Genomic DNA, 24,715 nt, shown 5'->3' on the forward strand with positions numbered 1-24,715 from the left:
ACGGTTAATAATGAAATGGCATGTTAATTAAATACATTCAATGTATGTTTTATTCTTTATTAAGGTAAAAATGCAAAAAGGCAGTTAAATGAATAAAAAAAATAATGAACATAACAATAATTCATTTCAAAGAATATATTTTGTGATTCATGGGATCAGCTGTAGAGCATTAGAATATTAAAGAACAATGAATGAATGAATGAAGGAAAGTTCACTTAAAAGGTAACAGTCAGTCAGTCATTATCCAACCTGCTATATCCTAAGACAGGGTCACGGGGGTCTGCTGGAGCCAATCCCAGCCAATACAGGGCACAAGGCAGGAACAAACCCCAGGCAGGGTGCCAGCCCACCGCAGGACACACACACAGATACACCCACACACCAAGAACATACTAGGTACAATTTAGGACCGCCAATGCACCTAACCTGCATGTCTTTGGACAGTGGGAGGAAACCGGAACACCCGGAGGAAACCCACGCAGACACAAGGAGAACGTGCAAACTCCACGCAGGGAGGACCCGGGAAGCTAATCCAGGTCTCCTTACTGCGAGGCAGCAGCACTACCACCATGCCGCCCTAAAAGGTAACATTTTAAAAGAAAACAATATGTAATAGCAAGTCAAGTCAAGTTCAAGTTGGGGAGCATGCACCGGTATAGAGCGTTGCCGCACCCACTACACAACGAAACAACTCGGAATCCCAGTTGGCAACCCCCCAGGCAGACACGCAGTCCAGTCCCACCCTCCGGAAATTACCCTCTATCTGCTGCCTTGTCCAGCCACTCGGGTTCCCAACAAGGAAGATCCTAAGAGCTGGATTACCCTCGGGGAAGCATGCCACTTGGCCGTGGTGCCATAACCGATGCTCCCTCACAATGCAGGACTCCACGAGCAACCACTCATTTGACCAGTAAACCAGTGGTACCCAAGGATTTTCCGGAGGGACACAGTATCAAAGGAGTCCAGTCTTCGTCTCAGGTCACTGGACAGCGTCCTTGTATCACAACCATATAGCAAGACAGGAAGCACCAGGACTCTAAAGACTTGGACCTTTGTCCTTTTGTATAGATATCGGGAGTGCCACACACCCCTTTCCAGCAACCTCATGACCCTCCATGCTCTCCCAGTCCATCTACTGACTTCATAGGAAGAGTCACCAGAGACATGAATGTCACTGCCAAGGTAAGTAAACCTCTCAACAATGTCAACACTCTCTCCACAGTCAGATACACTGCTGATGGCCGTTGCCAAGAGTTCATTAAAGGCCTGGATATTGTTTTTTATCCAGGACACTCGCAAGCCCAGACACTCAGACTCTTCACTCAGTCTCTTCAGCGCCCTGATTTGAGCCTCCATTGATTCTGCGAAGATCACAGAATCGTCAGCAAAGTCAATATCTGTGAGTCTTTCTTCACCAATAGATGCCCCACAACCGCTGGACCCTTCAATCATGCCCAACACCCAGTCCAAACAACCATTAAAAAAGGAAGGAGCAAAAACACACCCCTGACGAACCCCAGAATCAACTGGGAAAAACACAGAAGTTCTGTCTCCACTCACAGTACCAGTGTACAGGCCGGCCATGATATCCTGCAACCTCGAGTGGATCCCGCGAACCCTCAGGATGTTCCACATGGCAACTGAGTCGAACGCTTTGCGAAAATCGACAAAGGCTGCAAAGAAACTCTGCCGATATTCGCGTTTGCGCTTAATCAGAACCCTCATTGCCAGGATGCTGTCGATGGAATAGCAGTAGTGTTTTATATTGGCTGCATTCTCTTCCAAAAAGTGAAGGTACTGTACACAATAATTCATGAATGACCAAAAAATTATACAAAGCATATACTATTACTAAATCGATGTAAAATAGATTTAAATAATTGGAGAAATTGGCTTGAGAGCTGCTGTTAATTGTATTTCATTAACGATTTAGCTATACATGTAGCAATCCGTAAATTTACATAAGTTACTGGAAATAGTTACTGTAAATACAAGTTAGCATAAAGTATAAAGAGCCACACTACATAACTTTTCCAGTGTTTTAATTACAAATTAGTAAAGGAGTACTCCACCCAAAAACGTTTTGGTACTGCACAAGAGCATCCATTACTCATATACTGTTATATAACAAGACACGAATAAAGACTTCTTGTGTTTATTCATCTGTGCAATGTGGCCGACTAAAATAATGTCACATTGGAATGGTCAGAAGTAGCATGAATGAGACATATTTCTTGTGGTTTTGCCTACTGCAGTATAAGACCTGTATATCTTTAACATTCATAAGTAATTTTATCAGCATATCACTGGCTCTTAATATGTCATGCTGCAAAGAGATGAGTAACCACTTTACTGAGGCTTATTTTGCTGCTGTGTATGCGTATGAAGCATTTTATTAAGGTAAGTTTAATCGCATGGGTACTTTTGCAAGAATTTACAGCCAATGAGCACTCAACTGAAAGTAAAATGTATTCGGTGGCCACTAACAGTAAGGAACATTGGTGGTCCAAAGAAATAAAGAAAGTGTACTGTCTCAACAAGGAGAGGTAGTTTTAAAAAAATACTTGGAAACAAGACTTGCAAGGAACAAAACTTGGAAGTCAAGCTGCCCCTTTACCAAAAACAAAACACTACAAAGTCAAATTTCATTGCAAGAAGTCATTACCAAAAGGTTTTTGAACAAAATAAATTCTGAGAAGTCAATAGAGCGTTATCTGCAAACATGGATTGGCTGCCAAGGACGACCTTTTAACCCTTTCTTGTAACTGACACCCAAAGTTGCAACCCTCATGGCCACACCCCTGACAACCGGGACCCGTGACAAAATGGTGGCTTATGTAAATAAAACAAAATGGCATCAGAAACACTGCAAAGTAGTTTCAGCAACTTGAAAAATAAATTCAAAAGGGTTAAAATATCCTAAGGCAACGTTCACCTGGGAGGACAGATACTTACAATGACAGGAGGTACAAATCATATTGCGTCTCACTGCAACTGCCACCCCAGAACACCTGTCTCACAAAGATAGCTAAGTAGCCAGCCCACCATGCAAACAGATGTTTTATGTTGATCTATGTGTGAAACCATTGCTTTGTGTGCTTTTCAGAGTTTTTTGGAAAAAATATTAGCCCTCAAAGAGTTGTTACTGAAGGAGTTGGTCTTGTCCGTTACAAGAGATGGATGTCTGAAGCGTAGTTCCATTAGCAACGGCTTTATTTTTTCACTTATTTCTTATTATTTTGAGGTATCCTGTATTTACCCGACCCGAGGAGTTTCCACTAAAGTGGAATATGAGTCCCAGTCCTCACAGGGAGGATCACATCTAATACTGCAAAGACAATTACACAGTTTTTAACTGAGCACAACTTATCAGACCCCTGGGGGCTTCTAAACCCAAACTCCAGAACATATTCGTTCTACTCACCAGTGCATCATTGCTACTCAAGAATTGATTATTTCTTTATAGATAATAATTTCTTGCCTACGATTAAATCTTGCAAGTACGACGCTATTGTTATTTCCGACCATGCCCCTCTGATCTTGGAGCTAAAATCATTATGCCCCACACAATCACCTCGCAGATGGCATCTTAACCCACTTCTATTAGCAGACGAGAACTGTACAGAATTTATATCCAAACAAATCAGTTTCCACCTAGAGACAAATACATCCTCACAAGTTTCTGCAGGAATACTCTGGGAAACTCTAAATGCTTTCTTAAGAGGACAGATTATTTCATATCATTCCCACAGGAATAAATTAGAAACCAAGAAAGTATCAGAGCTAAGAAGCGAAATTACTTGAAAAGATGAAGAACATACCAGGCATCCAAGTGAGGCTCTTCATAGGAAAAGGCAGGCTCTGCATTCAGAACTCAGCCTCTTGACAACTAAAGAAACTGAACAACTTATTTAAAAATCAAAACATCATTACTATGAACATGGAGAGAAAGCTAATAAGCTTTTAGCTCAACAAATCCACAAGCAAGAAGTTCGCAATGCAATCCCTGTAATCACAAACACGAACAAAAACAAAATCATTGACTATAAAAATATAATGCACACATTTAGAGACTACTATAAATCCTTATATTCAACTGAGTTTGAAGACAACAACACACAATCTGATGCATTTCTGGATACATTACAGATACCGCAAATAGATACTTTTAGTGCTGAGGAACTGGATAAACCTCTGGTGCTATCAGAATTACTAGATGCTATAAAGTCACTTTAAGGCAGGAAAGCAGCAGGCCCTGATGGCTACCCTGTAGAATTTTATAATAAATTTTCCACTCAGCTAGCAACCTTCTTAACAGCAACATTTACAGAAGCCTAGAGACAATCAAATTCTACCTGAAACTTTTCGTCAAGCATTAATCACCGTGTTTCCTAAACAAAATAAGAACTTATTACAATGTGCATGATACAGACCAATTTCACTTCTGAATAATGATGTTAAAATACTCTCAAAAATCATAGCTAGAAGGATGGAGAAGTTCTGTCTTCGGTAATATCACAAGATCAAACTGGATTTATAAAGGGTCGACACATCTTCCTGTTTGGATCCTGTTTAATGTAATATACTTACCAACAAAGTCAAACACCCCAGAAATATTATTATCATTGGATGCAGAAAAAGCATTTGACATGATTGAATGGAAATAACTTTTAACTACATTAGAGAAATTTGGGTTTGGCCCGAACATTTGTGCATGGATCACACTACTGTATATCAATCCAGAAGCTTCAATTGGTATTAACAACATTTGTTCAGACTACTTTAAACTAGAATGTGGTACCAGACAAGGATGCCCCTTGTCACCACTGCTATTTGCAATTGCCATTGAACCACTGGTGGTTCACTGTCGAAATGCTGATCAAATAAATGGGACTATCAGAGGACTGAAACAGAAAATTTCTCAATATGCAGATGATAGGGTACTGTAAATATCAGACTCAGAAAATACTATGCCTGCCGTCTTAACAGCAGTTACAGAATTTCAAAAGATCTCTGGTTTTAGAATTAATTTGAATAAAAGTGTACTCTTTCCAGTGAATTCTCAAGCATATAATTTTAGATCATACACTCTAACTTTTATCATTGGAGAACAGTTTAAATACCTAGGGGTAAATATCACAAGTAAACATAAAGCTTTTTATAAACAAAATTTCACCGTCTGTATAGAAAAAATTAAGCAAGACTTGCATAGATGGTCAACCCTTCATCTCACTCTAGCTGGAAGAATTAACGTTGTTAAGATGAATATCCTTCCTAAGCTTCTTTTTTTATTTCAAAACATTCCAATATACATCAATAAATAATTTAAGCAATTACGTAGATTCAACCATAACCTCATTTATTTGGAATTCAAAACATTCACGTATCCAAAGAGAGACCCTACAAAGATCTAAGGCAGAAGGTGGCATGGCTCTACCTAACTTTCAGTTTTATTACTGGGAAGCAAACATACAAGCTATAAATACCTGGACACAAATAGGCTTGGTGCGCAATAGAAGTAAAATCCTGCAGTACTTCTTTATATTACCTTCTTTGTGCCCCAATAAATGCAAATTATCGCCAATCTACTAATAACACAATTGTGCTTCACTCACTCAGAACATGGAACCAATGTAGAAAGTATTTTAAGATGGAGAATCTTTTATCTGTGGCACCTCTGCAAGAGAACCACCTATTTCAACCCTTTCAAACATATTCAGTTCTTCATATCTAAAAAAAGATTTGGGATTAAATTGCTTAGAGATCTTTATATAGACAACATCTTTGCATCCTATGAACAATTACATTCCAAATTTAACTTTCCAGCTACACATTTCTTTCACTATCTTCAAATTAGAAACTTTGTTAAACAGAACTTGCCTGATTTTCCTCATCTCGCACTCTAATCCATGGAAAAAATATTGCTCAATTTCGAGGACTCAGACGGCATTTATGCAATATATAAAATTATTTTACAGTCCCTCCCTTTCAAAGATCCAAGTGGAAATTGGGAAAAAAATCTCTTAATCAAAATATCAGAAAAGGAGAGGAATGTAGCAATGCAGATAATTCACTCGAGCTCCATATGCGCAAAGCATACAATTATTCAACTCAAAATTATATATCAAGCACATCTGTCTTACTTAAAATGTTTTCAGTGCAAGATCCAACCTACAAACGCTGCAATCAAGTCCCAGCCTCACTGGGTCACATGTTTTGGGCCTGCACCAAATTAACATCGTTTTGGACCAAAATGTTAAGTGCCTTTCAGACAGCCTTGGTGTCACAATCCCTCCTAACCTATTAACAGCTGTGTTTGGTGTTCTTCCAGATGGGCTTAAAGTGGAGAAGGACAAACAAACTGTGATTGCCTTCACTAGACTAGTGGCACGCAGACTTATTTTGATAAATTGGAGGAATCCTAACTCTCCTGTTTTAAGTCAGTGGGTAAGTGATGTTTTATAGTATTTGAAATTAGAAAAAATCTAATTCTCAGTTAGAGGATCTGTACAGAACTTTTTCAAAATCTGCTAGGATTCAATCCTATTATTTGTAAAAATGTATCTATTTGTATGGAATGAATACAATAAAATTAAAAAAAAAAAAAAGAGTTGCTACTTAACATAGACTGTTTATGCTGCTCCCTAAGAAAAGAAAATGTTTCTGCTGGCATCTGTTCAGATAAAAAAGAATACAGATTTAGAAATGTTAACTTGCTGTTACTTGGAAGATGCCTGTTATAATATTGTGATCGTGGCTCTGGACTCTGAGGGTAACTTGTTTTTCTTTAACAAACTAGATAAAACTTTAATGCCCTGGCAATGGCAAATAGCTTTGGTTTTATGTTTGATTTGATTACATTAATGTGTAATATGAGATTTACAAGAAATATTTTAACTGCTACTATGTAAAGGGAATACTGCTGTTAAAAAGCACCTTATTTGTTTAAAGTGTTTGCAAATCAAATACACGCAATACACTACTTTTGAATTCATTATTGAATTTTGCACATAACAATGTAATTGTGATTGTCTGCGATTAATCGCGATTAAAAATTTTAATCACTGGCCAGCACTAATATATAAATATATATATATATATATATATATATATATATATATATATATATATATATATATATATATAAACCACAACAGAACTACTTAATGGATTTAGATTGGGTTTTTTTTCTAGAATTTGCTTGAACATTTTGGTTGATTTTGCGACTTCCATTACTGTGCTAAGAATCATAGTTCATGTGCAGTAGCGATATATTCACGCTAATCCGAGACAGAGGGTGTGGGCCGAGGGGAGGAGGAAGTGTGACATCAGGAGTCTGTGTTATAGATATGAGCAGCTGTACTTCTGAGAATCAAATGCATTTGCTAAGTCAGCACAGCATCCATATTTACATCCTTTCGAAATGGCCAAAAGACTCACATACATGTTAACAATTTAAAGCCTGGCTGCTCAGCTTAGTGCATGAAAACCCTCATTGAGTGTGGATTTTCATTAATCTGAAGTTCAGTCTCTTTTTTAAATCGATGTTTAATTAGATTTTGGAATTCCCAGTTTCTAAATTCTTAATAAAGATTCTAAATGTCCTCAGAGGATGAACTTTGTTTTTCTTCAATGTTTGGCAACCCTATACTTTGCTCTAAACTTCAGGTTACATTATAGCATTCGACCTCTTTGGGATTTTGGTTCTTTTATGTCCTCTTTGTAAAAAGTTATACGTTGACTTTACAACAGCACTGTTTAACAATTCCTGCAAGGGAGCTCAATATTCATTCTCAATTGCACTTTAGCTTGTTCAATATGCCATAAATACAGTGGACAAAAACCAAAAAGTTATTTGTACTTATGTATATAGTACCATTCTCAAACCCATGAATGCTTTATATGATATATAAAAACATAAGAGGCCAGAAACAAATGAAATTAAGAAAATAGAACAAATAACTGGAGTGGTGACTCTGTTAGGCAGAGTGGTGGCTCTGTGGCTAAGGATCTGCACTGGTGTCTGGAAGGCTGCTGGTTCAAATCCTATTACTGCCAGAAGGAATCCTACTCCAATGGACCCTGGCGCTTGGCCCTTAACTTGAAAATTGCTAAAGGGGCGCTGTACAATTTCTGGCCCTACTCTCTGAAAGCCAAAGGTCAATTTCCTTTCGGTGATTAACAAAGTATATAAAAAAAAACACAATAGAACACAGTCATAACCAGCACAGCACTAGCAGTAACGCATTAAAATTAACGTGTTGTGTAATTCGATTACTTTTTAAAGTAAAGAGTAACGTAACAGGTACATATTACTGCGTCACTACCAAAGTTGTTCCCGACATTTCAAAAAACAAAAAAAATGTACTTTGTTCTTTTGTAGAAGTATTGTTTATTTGTTAGGCAACATCCATGCAGGTTAAGCATATTTATAGCATCCAATCAAGTGACAAGAGCTGAATAAAAGTTACAAGTATATATTAAATTCTGCTTGTGCTGATGGGTAAATTAAATCCACCCAGTTTAGGGTCACAAGGAGTCAGTGATTATCGCAGCAGCACTGATGTAAGGCAAGAAGCAAATCTGGTGGCAGGGCTCAATTGCACAGCCACGTAGACAATTGTGTACTGTATGCAATCCAGTAACAGAAATAAAGTGTCAATTTAGTTTTAATCTGCTATAATAAGCAAACATATAACATATTTAGTTACTTTTCTTTAAAGGTAATGAGTAATATAATAACATTCCTCAACAGCTCATAACACTCTAGGTGTTAAAATCTATCCATCCATCCATTATCCAACCCACTATGTCCTAACTAAAGGGTCACGGGGGTCTGCTGGAGCCAATCCCAGCCAACACAGGGTGCAAGGCAGGAAACAAACCTCAGACAGGGCCCAAGCCCACCATAGGGCACACACACACACACACACCAAGCACACACTAGGGACAGTGTTAAAATGTGAGGCTGAAATACTAATAAATAATTGTTACAACAATTTATCAACAAATATCTGGCAATTTAATATATCTTGTTAATTAAAAGATTCAGAAACAAGGAAACTATAAGTCAGACTGAAAATGGAGACCAATTAATACGGCCAGCTTTTTAACACTTTGAACATGTGGTATGAACATTAGAACATTAGTACACTCTGGACGAGAACAGGTCATTCAGCCCAACAAAGCTTGCCAGTCCTATCCACTTATTTCTTCATAGAAAACATTAAATCGAGTTTTTAAAATCCTTAACGTCTTACTGTCTACCACACTGCTTAGTAGTGAGAAAGAAAAAACTTAAACCCTTAACTTGTATTCCTTTATGAGGAAGGGCTGACCTCTGCTACTATCAGAAGACCCCTGAAGAATGTAAGATCTTTATGGACTATAAGAATGTATAAATTGTTTCTAAGTAGGTGCAAATACAGGGGTGTATTCCTTAGGAATGCAAATGACTGTTTATTTCATGTTTTAGGACATTCCAGTATGACATAAATTAAGATTTATGTATAACCACAGAATGAACTGCTAGGGGTTTTTTTCTTTTCTAGGATATAAAAGAGAGAACATTTTTACTTTAGGTATTCTGCTAAAACCCAAATCAGTCGACTGAGTTGGAAAGAGGCAGTCTCACATTCTCTCTACTCACCAAGAATTAAGAATAAAGAAATTATTTTTACTTTAATTGGGTTTGAGTTCTTCCGTTGTTTCCGACTTCAGCGCTCACAGTTTTGGCAACGTGGGGCAGAGACGACCAAGTGACTCCTTGAGCGCGATCGTCCAGAGGACCGGTGAAGGACCGATTCGGCCGGGTCGGTAGGACCAGATCCGCAAAAAGTTAGGACTGGCCTGCCTCTGCCGAGTCCCGCTTGAAGAGCCCTTGTCCTCCTCTGATTTTGCTGAAGTCGAGTGAACTGGGAACTTCCAGACGGGAGGAAAATTCTTGGTGAGTACCTGGGGTTTTCTTAACTGGGAAAGATAGACTTAGCGGATTAAGGCGCTTCCGGACGGAAATAAAAAGTGCCAGAATAGTTAGTGAGTACGCCCCTTGGAATTGAAAGAATTATTAAAGGAAAGGAGGGGTGGAAGAAGAGAAAACTAGAAAGGAGCACCTTTTGATCTGGGCCGAATAAGTGAGGTGTTGAGAAGGCTTAGTTAGTACGCTTCCTGAAACGGGACGGAGTCTTATACCGCTCGGAAAAATAAATAAAAGGCAGGAGTGGGAAGAATAGATAAAGGGAAAACACCTCACGGGCGGGACAACAAAGCACTGGTGCGGGAGGCGAGACTCTTTTGCCTCTATAGTCTGGTCATATTCCTGCTCCAACGGGTTAATCTGTTGTGGACACCATAAGCTAACTAGTTGTTAGACGACTGGAAAGGGGGTTGGCACTGAACTGTCAAAACCCCAGACTCAGTGGTCAATAAAACTGTTAGTCCGCTAAAACCACGAAGCAGCAGATAGTGATCCGGGAAACGGAAGGGACTGGAGGCAGAAAACCGCAGGGGCTGTAACCTTATATTTTGTAGTATTAGCGCTATCCAAAAATGGGAAAAACAAATAGTAAACCAGTCAAGATCCCTTTAGGAATTCAAAAGTCTTTGTTGGAAGGATTGTTTTCGGAAGACTTACCACACCCCAGTATGAGTCCGAAGGGAGGATCACCTAGAAAATTAGTGGAAAAGACAACAGGGCTAGACTTTAAAAAAGCGTGTAAGAAATGGAATAAACAAAGCAGTGGTAGATGGCCAGTTGAGGGAACTGGGGATATTTTCGAAATACAAGAAATTAGAAAAATCCTCTGTAGAAACATGCAAAGCTGCTGGAAAATGGGTCCCTATAGGATGGATATGTTTGATAGATGGGAACTAGTAATTAAAGATCGAGCAATTGAGGCGATGCGGAAGCGAAATGAGACGCTTTCTGCGGAAATTAAGACCGAAAAGAAAAAGAGGAGATGTTACTAGCATTACAAAAGAATAAGACAGAGACAGAGCCAGAAAATAGGCGAAAGAAATCGGATAAAAGAATCCTCTTTACCCAATCATTCACACCCCACCTCCTTATCAACCCCTACCACCTCTTCCTCCTGCTCCAAATGCCCCACCGGCTCCTCTTGTAGCCGATGATTTACCCGGAGCAGATTCACAGTTTCACTATGACTCGTCTTCTCATTCAGACCCGGATGACGAAGACCGAGACGCCCGGCTTAGAGATAATACTAAATCCCAGCCACATGCTTCACTCCAATCCCTATTTCTAGTCATACAAGAAGCCGAACATTACAATCACACCAAAACCCCAATTGGGATGCAGCTTTACTTCCCTAAAGCCGCAGAATTCTGGAGCCAAATTTTCATGTCCCTTAATACAAGTCCCAAATCCCAGGCACAACCCCAATCAACCCGCAGGAGCTAATAATCCCACCACTGTTATGATACATCGAAATTGGGACATCCAAGAATTAAAAGATGTGGTGTCAGAACTGCCAGATCCAAAGGGAGTCAGCGGCTTAAAATTTGTTGAATCACTTCAGCAGCTGGATGACATGTATAAACCAAATGCTGCGGAGTGGACGCAGGTGCTGCGCCAAAGCTAGGCACCACCTGGGCAACAGTAAATCATGGAACCAGAGGGATGGAAATGCTTGGAGATGGGATGAGTCCTTGAATCGTGATAATCAGGAGCCCCAATTTTTAGAACAATGGGAATTATTAAAGACTGCAATTGCAGGAAAATACAAAAAAGGAACAGATTGGTCACTTATATCAGCTGCCAAGCAGCGGAAAGATGAGACGGTTGATGAATGGGCCCAAAGGATTCAAGACCTGATGGCTAATCATTCTGGTTTGCGAGATAACGAAGATCGAAACCGCTACCGTTCCCCCTTTTGTTTCGGGTTTAAGAAGTGACATACAGAATAAAGTCAGAACATCTTGCATAGGCTGGGAAAGTGCTACTTTTGAGGAAGTGAAACGCCATGCTGAGCATGCTGAGAGACAATCAAACAAAAGAATATGATACGCAAACTAAATTGATAGCGGCACAGCTTCAATATTACACCGGGAACGGGTAGGGGCAGAGGATTTCAAGGTCGTGGTCATGGCAACTCCTTCAGATGGAGAGGAAGTGGAAAGGGAAGAAGACTCCAACCCTCCATGCCTACTGACCAGTTCACCCAGATACCTAAATCATCAGAACAATTTCACACACCTTACACCTGCTACAACTGCGGTGAAGCTGGCCATTTCAGATGTAAATGCCCAAACAAGCGTTCACCTCCACCACTTCCACTCCAGGAACCCAGTGATATTCCCTGGTCATAGGAATTAGCAGGGACCCCAGCCATTTTTCCAGTTTCCCTTGCTCACTCATCATGCTGATGCAGACCCTTTACTAACTTTGATAGTAAATGGTAAGGAAACTGTTTTCCTTTGGACACTGGAGCTACCGCTCAACTTTATCATTGTTGGAGGTCCCTGCCTCGAAAGACACTGTGAAGGTCCTCACTGCCTCAGGACAACCTCATACTTTATCAGTATCCAAGCCTCTTCAAGTTCAACTGTCCACTGATAGTTCAATTTTGACACATCGATTCCTGTTAAATCATCTGTGTCCAGTTAACTTATTGGGAAGAGATCTCATGACTAAACTGTCTGTTTCAATCTCCTTATCTGAACAAGGATTCTATTGCTCCATTCCTAAGCTCCTGTGCCAAACTCTCCAACCATCTCGACCTTCTTTTGCTGCCTGGACCCTAAACATTTCCCCACAAAAACTCCTTCTTAATGCCCTCCATGCTTTCCCGTCCTGTAATTTTCCCCACCTCCAAGTCCCTGACACTCTTCACTGTACTGCCCAATATTTCCACACTGAAGTTGATATCCCTTGGTTTGAATCTTTTCTCTCCTCAGCCCCTTGTCCAGAGAGTCTTCACATCCCTTGTATTTTCATCTCTCCCACTAAAGCTGCTGCTTCAGTTCACCTTACACACTTACAAAACACTTTCTATTTAGAAGGTGCAGTCCCCCATGTTTCCCTGGCAAAATCTAACACTGCTCGTTGGGTAGAAATTGGGGACTGGGTTGAACAATGTCAAAATAGGACTGATTGGACATACATTGCACCAGGAATTTTTGTCACCCTTGATCACCTGGTTACTAAGGTGATAATCCAAATCGACCTGCCAGTTGTTCGTTCCCTGTGTCACCCGTCTCCTTCTCTGTATTCCTTGCAAAGAGACTCTTTTCCTTGGCTATCTACAATTCCTGACATTCTGTGGTCTCAGGGAAAAACGATTTTGGCAGAATCGCAAATTGTGAACCTTTAGTGGTCTTCCCAAAGTCATCCTTCCGCCTCGTGCACAATATCCTCTTTCTCCCGAGGCTGAACTTGGAATTGCTGCTGTACACAAAGACTTAGTTGAACGGGGAGCTATAATTCCTATTCAGTATTCTCCTGTTAACTCTCCCATTCTGCCAATAAAGAAAGCGGATGGATCTTGGCGCTTCGTCCAAGACCTTAGACAAGTCAATTCTGCTATCTTTCCTAGAGCACCGATCGTACCTAATCCTTCCACTATTCTGTCTACTATCCCTCCTTCTGCATGTTATTTCTCCGTTATTGACCTTGCAAATGCTTTCTTTTCTATTCCTGTACACGCTGATTCACAATTCTGGTTTGCTTTTACTTTTCAAAATCGCCGCTGGACCTGGACCGTTATGCCACAAGGTTATACGGAAGCTCCTTGTATATACAGACAGGCGCTTGCTCAAAACCTGGAAGGCTTCTGGCCTAACAGGGGAAGTGTATTAATACAGTATGTTGACGACTTATTGCTCTGTAGTGAAACAGAGGAAGCATGCGTGCAAGATACGGAATTATTATTAAGATATCTTGCGGAAAATGGCCACAAAGTCTCTAAAGCAAAGCTGCAGCTAATTAAAACCACTGTCAAGTACTTGGGGCATGACATCACTTGTGGTACCAGAGCTCTGTCGAAAGACCACATAACTACCATCCAAAATCTTCCCAGACCGGTCACAAAGCAACAGGTAATGTCTATATTGGGCATTCTTGGTTATTGTCGACATTGGATCCTAAATTTTTCCGAAAGAGCACAGCCCTTACAAATTCTAGCTAACACTGTCGACCTTCCTCTTACAGGTCGTGTACAGTGGAATGAGCAGGCTGAGAAGGCTCTGTGTGATTTAAAAAGTGCATTATTTTCTGCCTGCTTTAGGACTCCCTGACTATTCTCGTCCATTCACTCTCTTCGTGGACGAAAAGGGGGGATATATGAATGCAGTATTAACACAGCTCCATGGAGAAAACAGAGGCCAGTAGCTTATTTTTCAAAAAAACTAGATCCAGTGGCTACAGGACTTCCGACTTGTCTTAGAGCAGTTGCAGCAACAACAGAGGCTGTGCTGGCAAGCACGGATATTGTGCTCATGAGTCCCCTGACAGTGAAAGTGCCTCACGCTGTTCACTCCATTTTAGTCCAGGCCAAAACCTCACACCTCACTACTGCAAGGGCAATCCATTATCAAAATGTACTCTGTACCCTGTCAAATGTTACTATTGAAAGATGCTCAACTCTGAATCCGCTACCCTACTTCCCACTGAGGGAGAGGGGGAACCACACAACTGCCATAAAGAAATCACAAAGGTCCTGAAACCCAGGCCAGATCTCCAGGAAACTCCATTAGAAACAGGAGAAGTACTTTATGTGGACGGTTGTTCCTTGAGATTGGACGATGGGACACTCTCCACCAGTTATGCAGTGGTCAAAGGAGATCACTTACTTGAAGCAAATCGAATCTCTTCAAACTTAAGTGCACAAGCAGCTGAGTTAATAGCTCTCACCCGAGCTTGTCAGTTGTCCAAAGGGAAGGTCATAACTATTTACACGGATTCCAGATATGCCTTTGGAGTTTGCCATGATCATGGGGCATTATGGAAATTAAGGGGATTCAAAACCAGTACTGGTAAGCCCATACAACACCAGAAATTAGTGGAATCCCTTCTCGAAGCTATAACAGAACCATCAAAACTAGCAATAGTTAAATGCCAAGCCCATACTGGGAAACAAAACCCAGTCAGCCAAGGAAATGAATTGGCTGACCATTTTGCTAAACAGGCCGCTTATAATATTACACCAGTCTCTTTATTCCAACAGGAAGATGACAAAGACCCTGATAATCAAATTATTTCTTTACAGAGCGCTGCCACTGACCGAGAAAGAATAAAGTGGTCTGTGACGATGTGGGTTCTGGCTCCACACTCCCTTTGCTATTGGAAGCACTCGAACCCAACACCGTCGATAATGTTGCCGAGTGAGCTAGTCAGTGAAGGCAATAATTGAGCATCTTAGCAAGGGGAAGGTAAAAAGTGCAAAAGTGCTTTTATTAAAAATCAACAAAACAAAAACAGTGTTCCATAAATAGTGCAGTACTTCATTGATAAATAATCCATAAAAAGAACACGTGGAGGTTAAAACCATTGGAAAAAAAACACATTCCTTTAAAACGTGAGGTTGAAATCTTCTTGTGGAAGCAGTCTTTAAACACTAACACAATCCGGTGCCTATTTTCTGTATGTGTCTCACCTGCTTATCCCGTACGAGCTTAGCAGCAGGCAAGACGCTCTCTGCAGCTGCCCTCCTACATCACACGCTCGAGACTGGAGACCTCCCGATCCCTGGCTTCGGTCTGGCACTCATCCCAGTCCCGAGACTTGATTACCCTCAACGGCCAGGTCGCCCACGTTGGGGATTCCATCACCAAGTCTCCCGACTTCCGCTGCCTTTTCCATGGCCTCTCTGCGGCCCGTCGCTTTCACCTTGTCACTCCCGCTACCAGATCGCTCAGCGGGAGCGACATCTACACAAACACCTGGGTGTTGGCCTAACAACCAGCTTCCTCGCAGCTGCCCACGAGCGCTCGATCGCGCGCTCACCACACGCTCCGCGTGTCCGTCTCTCTCCTGCACCGCTTGCTTCCTCACGAAGCCGCCTCGGGTGCGGTGATTATTTATTTAAAATCAATGGCCTTTTCTCCACGAGCTGTGGACCCATAACACCACATTCCACCCCCCATAAAACTCCAGTTGCATGGGAAGGCTCCACACCACTGCCAACCCAATGCAACTGGAGTTCAGGTCCACAGCTCGGCCACTCTACACTGCACTAAAACCAATAAAAGCACTAAACCGAAACCCCACTAAAACAAACCAACCCAAGCCCCCCTTCATAAAAACAGGATATTAAAAGAATAAGAACTTTAAAAGACAAATAAAAACCAGCAATAAATAAATGTACTTAACAAGCTCAGTCCTTAAAAATGTCCTCCTCTGGCTTGGGTACGTGGGTCCTTCCATACAAAGTCAGTTACCAATCCCACTTGCTGCTCTGTCTCCTCTTCTGGCCTCCACTGCTAGCTCATCCCACCGCTGCCACCAAATGTGACAATGTGGGTTCTGGCTCCACACTCCCTTTGCTATTGGAAGCACTCGAACCCAACACCGTCGATAATGTTGCCGAGTGAGCTAGTCAGTGAAGGCAATAATTGAGCATCTTAGCAAGGGGAAGGTAAAAAGTGCAAAAGTGCTTTTATTAAAAATCAACAAAACAAAAACAGTGTTCCATAAATAGTGCAGTACTTCATTGATAAATAATCCATAAAAAGAACACGTGGAGGTTAAAACCATTGGAAAAAAAACACATTCCTTTAAAACGTGAGGTTAAAATCTTCTTGTGGAAGCAGTCTTTAAACACTAACACAATCCGGTGCCTATTTTCTGTATGCGTCTCACCTGCTTATCCCGTACGGGCTTAGCAGCAGGCAAGACGCTCTCTGCAGCTGCCCTCCTACATCACACGCTCGAGACTGGAGACCTCCCGATCCCTGGCTTCGGTCTGGCACTCATCCCAGTCCCCGAGACTTGATTACTCTCAACGGCCAGGTCGCCCACGTTGGGGATTCCATCACCAAGTCTCCCGACTTCCGCTGCCTTTTCCATGGCCTCTCTGCGGCCCGTCGCTTTCACCTTGTCACTCCCGCTACCAGATCGCTCAGCGGGAGCGACATCTACACAAACACCTGGGTGTTGGCCTAACAACCAGCTTCCTCGCAGCTGCCCACGGCGCCGATCGCGCTCACCACGCGCTCCAGCGTGTCCGTCTCTCTCCTGCACCGCTTGCTTCCACGCTCCCTGTAACCTCCGTCCTCTCCTTTCCTTTCTCTCCGATCGATTCTCTCTCTTTCTCCCCAACCGACTTGCGCTTCTTTTAAAAACGTGAGGGGCCATCACAGCTGCAGCATTAGCCACGGGAGCAATCACGAATGTGGGCAGTTCCTCACCTGTGCACACGGTGAGAAACGCCCACATCGACGACTGCCCCGCTGCTACAACAACGCCCCCTCACGCCGCTTCGGTGCGGTGATTATTTATTTAAAATCAATGGCCTTTTCTCCACGAGCTGTGGACCCATAACACCACATGGTCCCGAGAAGGATCTCTCTCTGCTGGGGTCTGGATCCATAAGCAAACTAACAAACCTTTCCTCCCAAAAGCTTCTTTTCCTGGAATGGCAAAAATCGCACACGGCCTGGATCATGCAGGGAAAGACACTATGACTCAGGATGTCGAGCGGCATTGGGAAACCACAGGGTTTTCTACATATGCTGAACAATTCTGCCGACGATGTGCACTATGCCAAAGGTTTAATGTAGGTAAAGGTACTCAGGTAAGCCCCGCCGTCACTTCTAACCCAATGGGTCCCTTTGAACACCTCCAAATGGATTTCATTGAGTTAACACCGTCTAAAGGCTACCGTTATTGCTTGGTAATTGTTGATGTGTTCTCCCGATGGGTGGAAGCTTTCCCTTCTAAACATGCAGATGCCAAAACTGTGGCTAAAGCTCTAATTAAGGAAATTATTCCAAGATGGGGAATACCACAGAAACTGCAGACCGATAATGGAACCCATTTTGTGAATTCTGTAATAAATGAGCTGACTACTTGGCTCCAGATAAATGTGCATCATTACTGCAAATACCATCCCCAAAGTGGAGGTATTGTAGAAAGATGCAATGGTACCCTAAAATCAAAATTGGCAAAAATCTGTGAGCAGACAAACTTAACCTGGCCAGATGCTCTACCCTTGGCCTTGATGGGGTTGAGAGGAAGAACACATCGGCAGTTGGGACTATCACCTTTTGAAATTTTAACTGGGCCCATGCCTGTTGGCATGGTTATCGGAAATGTTACTCTGCATACTGTGGACAATGATCTTCTTTCTAGTCTTGCAGGTCTCCGAGCCTCCCTGAAAGAAGTCCACGAACAAGTTAACAAGGCTTGGCGGACCGGTCCCCCACCAACGGAGTTCAAGATCCCCCTTGGAACCTGGATACTGGTCAGAGACACCAAGGAAACATTGGCATCAACCTCGCTGGAGGGGACCATTCCAGGTGCTATTATCTACACCTCACGCTGTTAAAGTCGAAGGACTTCCTGCCTGGATCCACATCTCACATTGCAAAGAATGGCATTCTTAGTTCTATTATTAATAACTTCTTTTGTCCCCTTGAACATGGGACAGCGAACTTATGGGGACCTTCCCACACTAACTTTCCAAGTAGGGAAGACTACCTCACTCCAGATTGACTTTTGTACTGTTGCTCCTTGTGGAACCGGCAGCCATGAACAATGGACTAAGGCTGAAAAATATGTGTGTGTGACTACTGACTCCACTCATTATGGTAGTAATTGTGAAAATGGCAGTGGGTATTTGCCAATACAGGTACCTATGACTGGGGTTATCAGCCCTGGAAGGCTCAGCAACATGATCTCAAGACAAGGTTCTCTATCATTAAGGGACATACTAGCAGAACATGTTTACATGATAATTGTAATCCGTTAATTATCACTTTAAAAGATCCGTCACCTTATGATGGGGGTATTTACATATTAGGGGCAGATGTCTCTGGAAAAGATCCTCTTGGAAAATTCGTTATTCGAGTCACAGCACCAACACCCGATTCTGTCACCCCTACCTCTTTAACCTTCCCTACCACTGTCCTTCCTGATGACTCTCCATCGCACCCTGTGCAGTATTTAAATATTACCTCCTTGTCCTCTACTTTCGCAGTTGAGACTGGATATGGGGACCAGAACCGATGGCTTCAGTGGGTAATTTACTCTGCTAAACAGGTGAACCAATCAAATTGTTATGCCTGTGCTATGGCCCGACCACATCTAGCCACTACCCCTTTCCCTTAACAGACCTATTGCACCCTGCAGGTCTCTGTTGTGTGTTGCAGCTATTTTCCTCCCCGACTCCCCCTAAGGACCCCTTATGTACATCTCTACACCATCTATTCCCTCTTCCCCCTATGACCCGCCAATGTACCGTTCATACAAGGCCAATTATACTTGTTTTTCGCGAAACGACCCTGATTCCTTGAACTTCATTGGTAAACTACCACCTGAATGGTGTCATCAGACCTATAATGTCTCCCTCGGCTCAAGCACTCATGAAAATCTTTCTCATTCCTGGTTTTCCTCCCATAATTCCCCACGTGCCGATATATGGTGGATGTGTAAAAAGAACATGTTACTCTCAATCCTTCCCTGACTGGAGTGGCCGTTGCGCCCTAATCCAATTACTTATGCCTTTCTACCTCTTACCTCTGCACCCTTCTGAGTCAGGTCACCCAGGTAAATCCCGAAGCGTCGTTCTACCCTTGAAATGTTTGATTCTAATGTATATATAGATGGTATTGGAGTCCCCAGAGGAGTTCCAAACCAATACAAAGCACATGATCAAGTGGCTGCTGGATTTGAATCAATTATATTCTGGTGGTCAACAATAAATAAAAATGTAGATTGGATAAATTATCTTTATTACAATCAACAGCGATTTCTAAATTTTACTCGTGAAGCCATCGAGGGCATCCATGAACAACTAGACAAAACGTCTCTCATGACCTGGCAAAACCGGATAGCACTTGATATGCTTTTAGCTGAGAAAGGCGGTGTATGTGCCATGTTTGGAGACAATTGCTGTACCTTCATCCCTAATAACACTGCTCCTGATGGCTCAGTATCTCGTGCACTTGCTGGTCTTACTGCCCTTTCTGTAGAACTTGCAGAAAATTCTGGTATCTCCAATCCCCTTGATGAACTATTTGAACGGTGGTTCGGAATTTGGGCCGGATGGTGTAAAACTATTTTCACCACTGTCCTCATTTCCCTTGCAATCATGGTTATTTGTGGTTGCTGCCTCATCCCTGTATTCGTGGCCTTCTTCAGAGGCTTATTGACACCTCTCTCACAAAAGCCTATTTTCTTTATGCTGACAGTTCCCAAAACCCTGATTACAACCCTTTGCTTTCAGAACTTTCTCCCTCTTCTGAATATGATGATATTATTCCCGATGATTGGGTCTGATCATTCACATGTGCACATATTTATGTGCAAAAGGGGGGAACTGAGAAAGAAAAAACTTAAACCCTTAACTTGTATTCCTTTATGAGGAAGGGCTGACCTCTGCTACTATCAGAAGACCCCTGAAGAATGTAAGATCTTTATGGACTATAAGAATGTTTAAATTGATTCTAAGTAGGTGCAAATACAGGGGTGTATTCCTTAGGAATGCAAATGACTGTTTATTTCATGTTTTAGGACATTCCAGTATAACATAAATTAAGATTTATGTATAACCTCAGAATGAACTGCTAGGGTTTTTTTTTCTTTTCTAGGATATAAAAGAGAGAACATTTTTACTTTAGGTATTCTGCTAAAACCCAAATCAGTCAACTGAGTTGGAAAGCGGCAGTCTCACATTCTCTCTACTCACCAAGAATTAAGAATAAAGAAATTATTTTTACTTTAATTGGGTTTGAGTTCTTCCGTTGTTTCCGACTTCAGCGCTCACAGTAGCTTATTCCAAGTGTCTATCGTTCTTTGTTTAAAGAAACACTTTCTAATGTTTGTGCGAAATTTACCCTTAACAAGTTTCCAACTGTGTCCCCGTGTTCTTGAAGAACTTATTTTAAAATAACAGTTTCAATCCACTGTACTAATTCCCTTCATAATTTTAAACACTTCAGTCATGTCATCTCTTAATCTTCTTTTGCTTAAACTATATAGGGTCAGCTCTTTTAATCTTTCCTTATAATTCAACCCCTGTAGCCCTAGAATCAGCCTAGTCGCTCTTCTCTCAACCTTTTCTAGCGCTGCTATGTCCTTGTTGTAGCCTATGAGCCTAATGAGTTAAGTTGTATCTCACTGATCCTGGGAAGATGAGACATAACTTGTATCTCAGTATACAGCCACCCTAAATTCAGCCAGCTTGCTGGCGAGCTTTGCTGCTTCTTCTATAGTGCTACCATCAACTGGATAGTGTGACAGTAGGGGGCGCTATCGCTACCTTGAACCCTCAGGTACCACGCCAAACACCAGGTAAAAGTGCTACAATTATTCTTTTTATTATAATAATTAGGTGCACCAAGCACCGTCCACTTCACACTATTCATAAATAACAATAATCACAATAAATCAATCCTCCACTCCCAGATGCGTTGCCCTCCTACCACCCAGCTCAGTTCATTGTCTGGGAGTTCCCACGGTCCTTTTATAGTTCCCGACCCGGAACTGTTTCTCATCCTTCAGTCCATAATTCCTTATCACTTCCGGGTCAGATAAAAGTCCTTTTTTCTCACCCCGAAAGTACATCATTCCTTCCGTTCATATAACTTGGAAGTACTTCCGGGGCATAGGGCAAATAACACTCCCCAAGCCTCCCTATAGCGGCTCCTGGTGGCTCCCATGGTATCCAGCAGGGCTGTCCATAAAAACTACAATGTCCATGAGGCTCCGCTGGAATTCGGAGACCTTCCATGCCACTGTGAGGGCTTCCTCTGGCGGCCTGGGGGTATTGGCCGGGATACAAAGCCAGCCATGGACCACAATAGCCATAGCTTTTTTTATTTTTAAATGCACAACTAGTATTATAAATAATAATAATAATTAACAACATTTATATAGTTCTTTTCTCGCTACTCAAAGCACTTAGACAGAGGGGAACCACTTCAACCACCACCAATGTATAGGACCCACCTGGATGATGTGACGGCAGCCATTATTGCACCAGTATGCCCACCATACCTTAGCTATTAGTTGATGAAGTGGTGAGAGAAAGAGAGACAATTGGATGATTAGGGGGCCAGAATGACTAGGCCATGGAGGGCAATTTAGCCTGGTCATTGGGATAAACCCTACTCTTTACAAAGGGATCTTTAATGACCACAGCGAGTCACGACCTCAGCCTTAAATCTCATTCGAAGGATGGCACCATATTTACAGTGTCCCCATCACTGCACTGGGGAATTGGGACCTACGTACAGACCACAGAGTAAGTGTCCCCTGCTAGTCTCATCAACGTCTCTTCCCTCATTAACCTAAGCTTTTCCTAGATGGTCTCCCATCCAAGTACTGTCCAGGCCTGAATATGCTTAGCTTCAGGTGGAGGAACTCTTCTGAGGTACATGAAGTATGGCTGCTTGCTATTAGCTATGTGGTTATGACAGGCTGTAGTTATGTGGTTGCAAAAATAGCATAAAGCTTCTGATGTTTTGAAACAACTAGATTTGTTGCAAGATGACTAATTTGATGATCGTGACAGTGATCGAGATAGTGACAATCAATTGGATGATGTGGAACCTGTAGACTCTGGCATTGATGAAGAACAACTGCCCTGAAGGCGTTTCTTTGTCAGAAGGCGTGTGACTCATCACGTCTGTGAGGACACCACTACATGGACATCAAATGTGTTGTGTGCAACAAGGGTGGACAGCGCAGAGAAGCGCCTCATATTTACAGCACATGTTCTTCTATGCCTACATTTTGTGAGATGCCACGCTACTAGGACCTTCAATCCGATGGACACTTTTAGTCATGTTGCTAGTCAAAATGAAGTAATTAAGTTTCTTTACATTTTTGACAGAGTTATTATTGATAATAAAACCATTGCTTTCTTTGCATGTGTTATGATTTTTGATCGAGTTCATTATTTATCATATACAGTAAGCATAGACATATACTGCAGCGTCCTGGTAATAAATGGTCCAGTAGTCAATGTGTTAGGAAACAAGTACAATGAAAACCCTGGTTGGATCATTTTGGTGGCCCACTTAGATACATTTGGTACATAGCCAGCCTCTTGAAACCATCACCCACTGAGTGTCACCTATGGTGGTGTACAAGTGGCTGCATAGCGTTCTGCTGTCTGGGAGACAAGCTCTTCAACAAAGCTGATGGATGGCCAACATTTACAGATCGAGAGCCATGAAGACGTAAAACCTTTAATTAAAGCTGCACTTCATCATTCCCCGTTGTGAGGAGACGAGATTTCCTCTTTTGCTGTCTTTTTGCCTAACTGCTGACCTGTCAAGCTCTCATGCACACAAATGAATGAGGATAACGTTTGCCTTCTTTAGAGCCTTAACAGAGGCTGCTTTAGTTAAAGCCTTAGGTGTTGTGCCATGTAGAGCGCTGGTATCATGTCAAACAAAGCAGACAGCTAATTAGTCTGTCTCCTAATGTAATAGATTATTGACACAACAAGCTCTGCGTCAGCCTGCCGACTGATCGAATATGTTATTGACTGCCGCTCTTCTCGGATGGAATTCATGATCTCAAGGAGAGTGCTTACAGGGAGCAGTTGAGCTCTATTAGGAGTCAATAAGATCAGTAAAGGAGGAAATAAATCATGTAGGGAAAGCAAACATGTCAAGGATACCTGAAGTGATGCAAAGAAAATGAACTTCACCGGAGTTAAGCTTAACCGGCAACTCTGAATGTCTCATTGTGCTAGACGTTCTTCAGTTTTGATCAGTATTGAATTTTGTTTTTTTTTTTTTTTATTTTTACATGTGACCTGGTGAATCACCTCATAGAGGACCTAGATAACAGTTTGAGCACTGCCAGGTATAGATCAAACAGCATATTGAATCTGTGGCCTGCGCTACTCTTTCTGATTATAGTACTCAGTAGGTTATTATTGTGTTTCTAATGTTCATATATCATTTTCAAAAAAGTTAGGACATTGCATAAAATGTAAATTAAAGCAGATTGTGATGATTTGCAAATTATTGCATTCTGATTTTATTTCCGTTTTACACACTGCCCCATCTTTTTTGCAAATAGGATCATAAATCATTAAGTTGCCAAAAATATCTGCTGCACACATTCAATTAATTACAGAATGCCAGAATAACACTTTTAGTTAAACAATAAATAATAAACCGTTATTTTATACAGCACCTTCCTATAGTAAGCAGCTACAGAACTCTAGTAGGATGGCTGACGTAAGTGTGGTGCATTGGTGAGGGTACTAGACAGCAGACTCCAATGTGGCTGGTTCAGTCCTCACTAATATGACCAAAATAAAGGCATTTAACATGTTTGAAATTTTTTTTTATAGAAATATTACAATATATAGTGATGTTGTAAATAACATTATATAAAAGCCTATGCCAAATGTTTAATACTGATAATATGAGTGGGGACTCCAAAATTCCTGCATTTGTTAAAAAAAATGTACAGCTTCCAAGAAGTCCCTTTTAGTCAAGATGCAATACACTTGTCCTGGGGTTTCCCATTTCTCTAAACGTTTCTTGTACCGATCTTTTGTTACTGTGACTGGAG

At 41.7% G+C, this 24,715-nt stretch overlaps 1 pseudogene; it reads left to right on the plus strand.

Moving 5' to 3' along the window:
• Positions 1-18,783: 18,783 nt before the first annotated feature.
• Positions 18,784-20,621, plus strand: LOC120532162 (annotated as a pseudogene).
• The last annotated feature ends 4,094 nt before the right edge of the window (positions 20,622-24,715 follow it).

This window comes from Polypterus senegalus, chromosome 7 (genome assembly GCF_016835505.1).
Source record: "Polypterus senegalus isolate Bchr_013 chromosome 7, ASM1683550v1, whole genome shotgun sequence".
In the NCBI taxonomy this organism is placed as follows: domain Eukaryota; kingdom Metazoa; phylum Chordata; class Cladistia; order Polypteriformes; family Polypteridae; genus Polypterus; species Polypterus senegalus.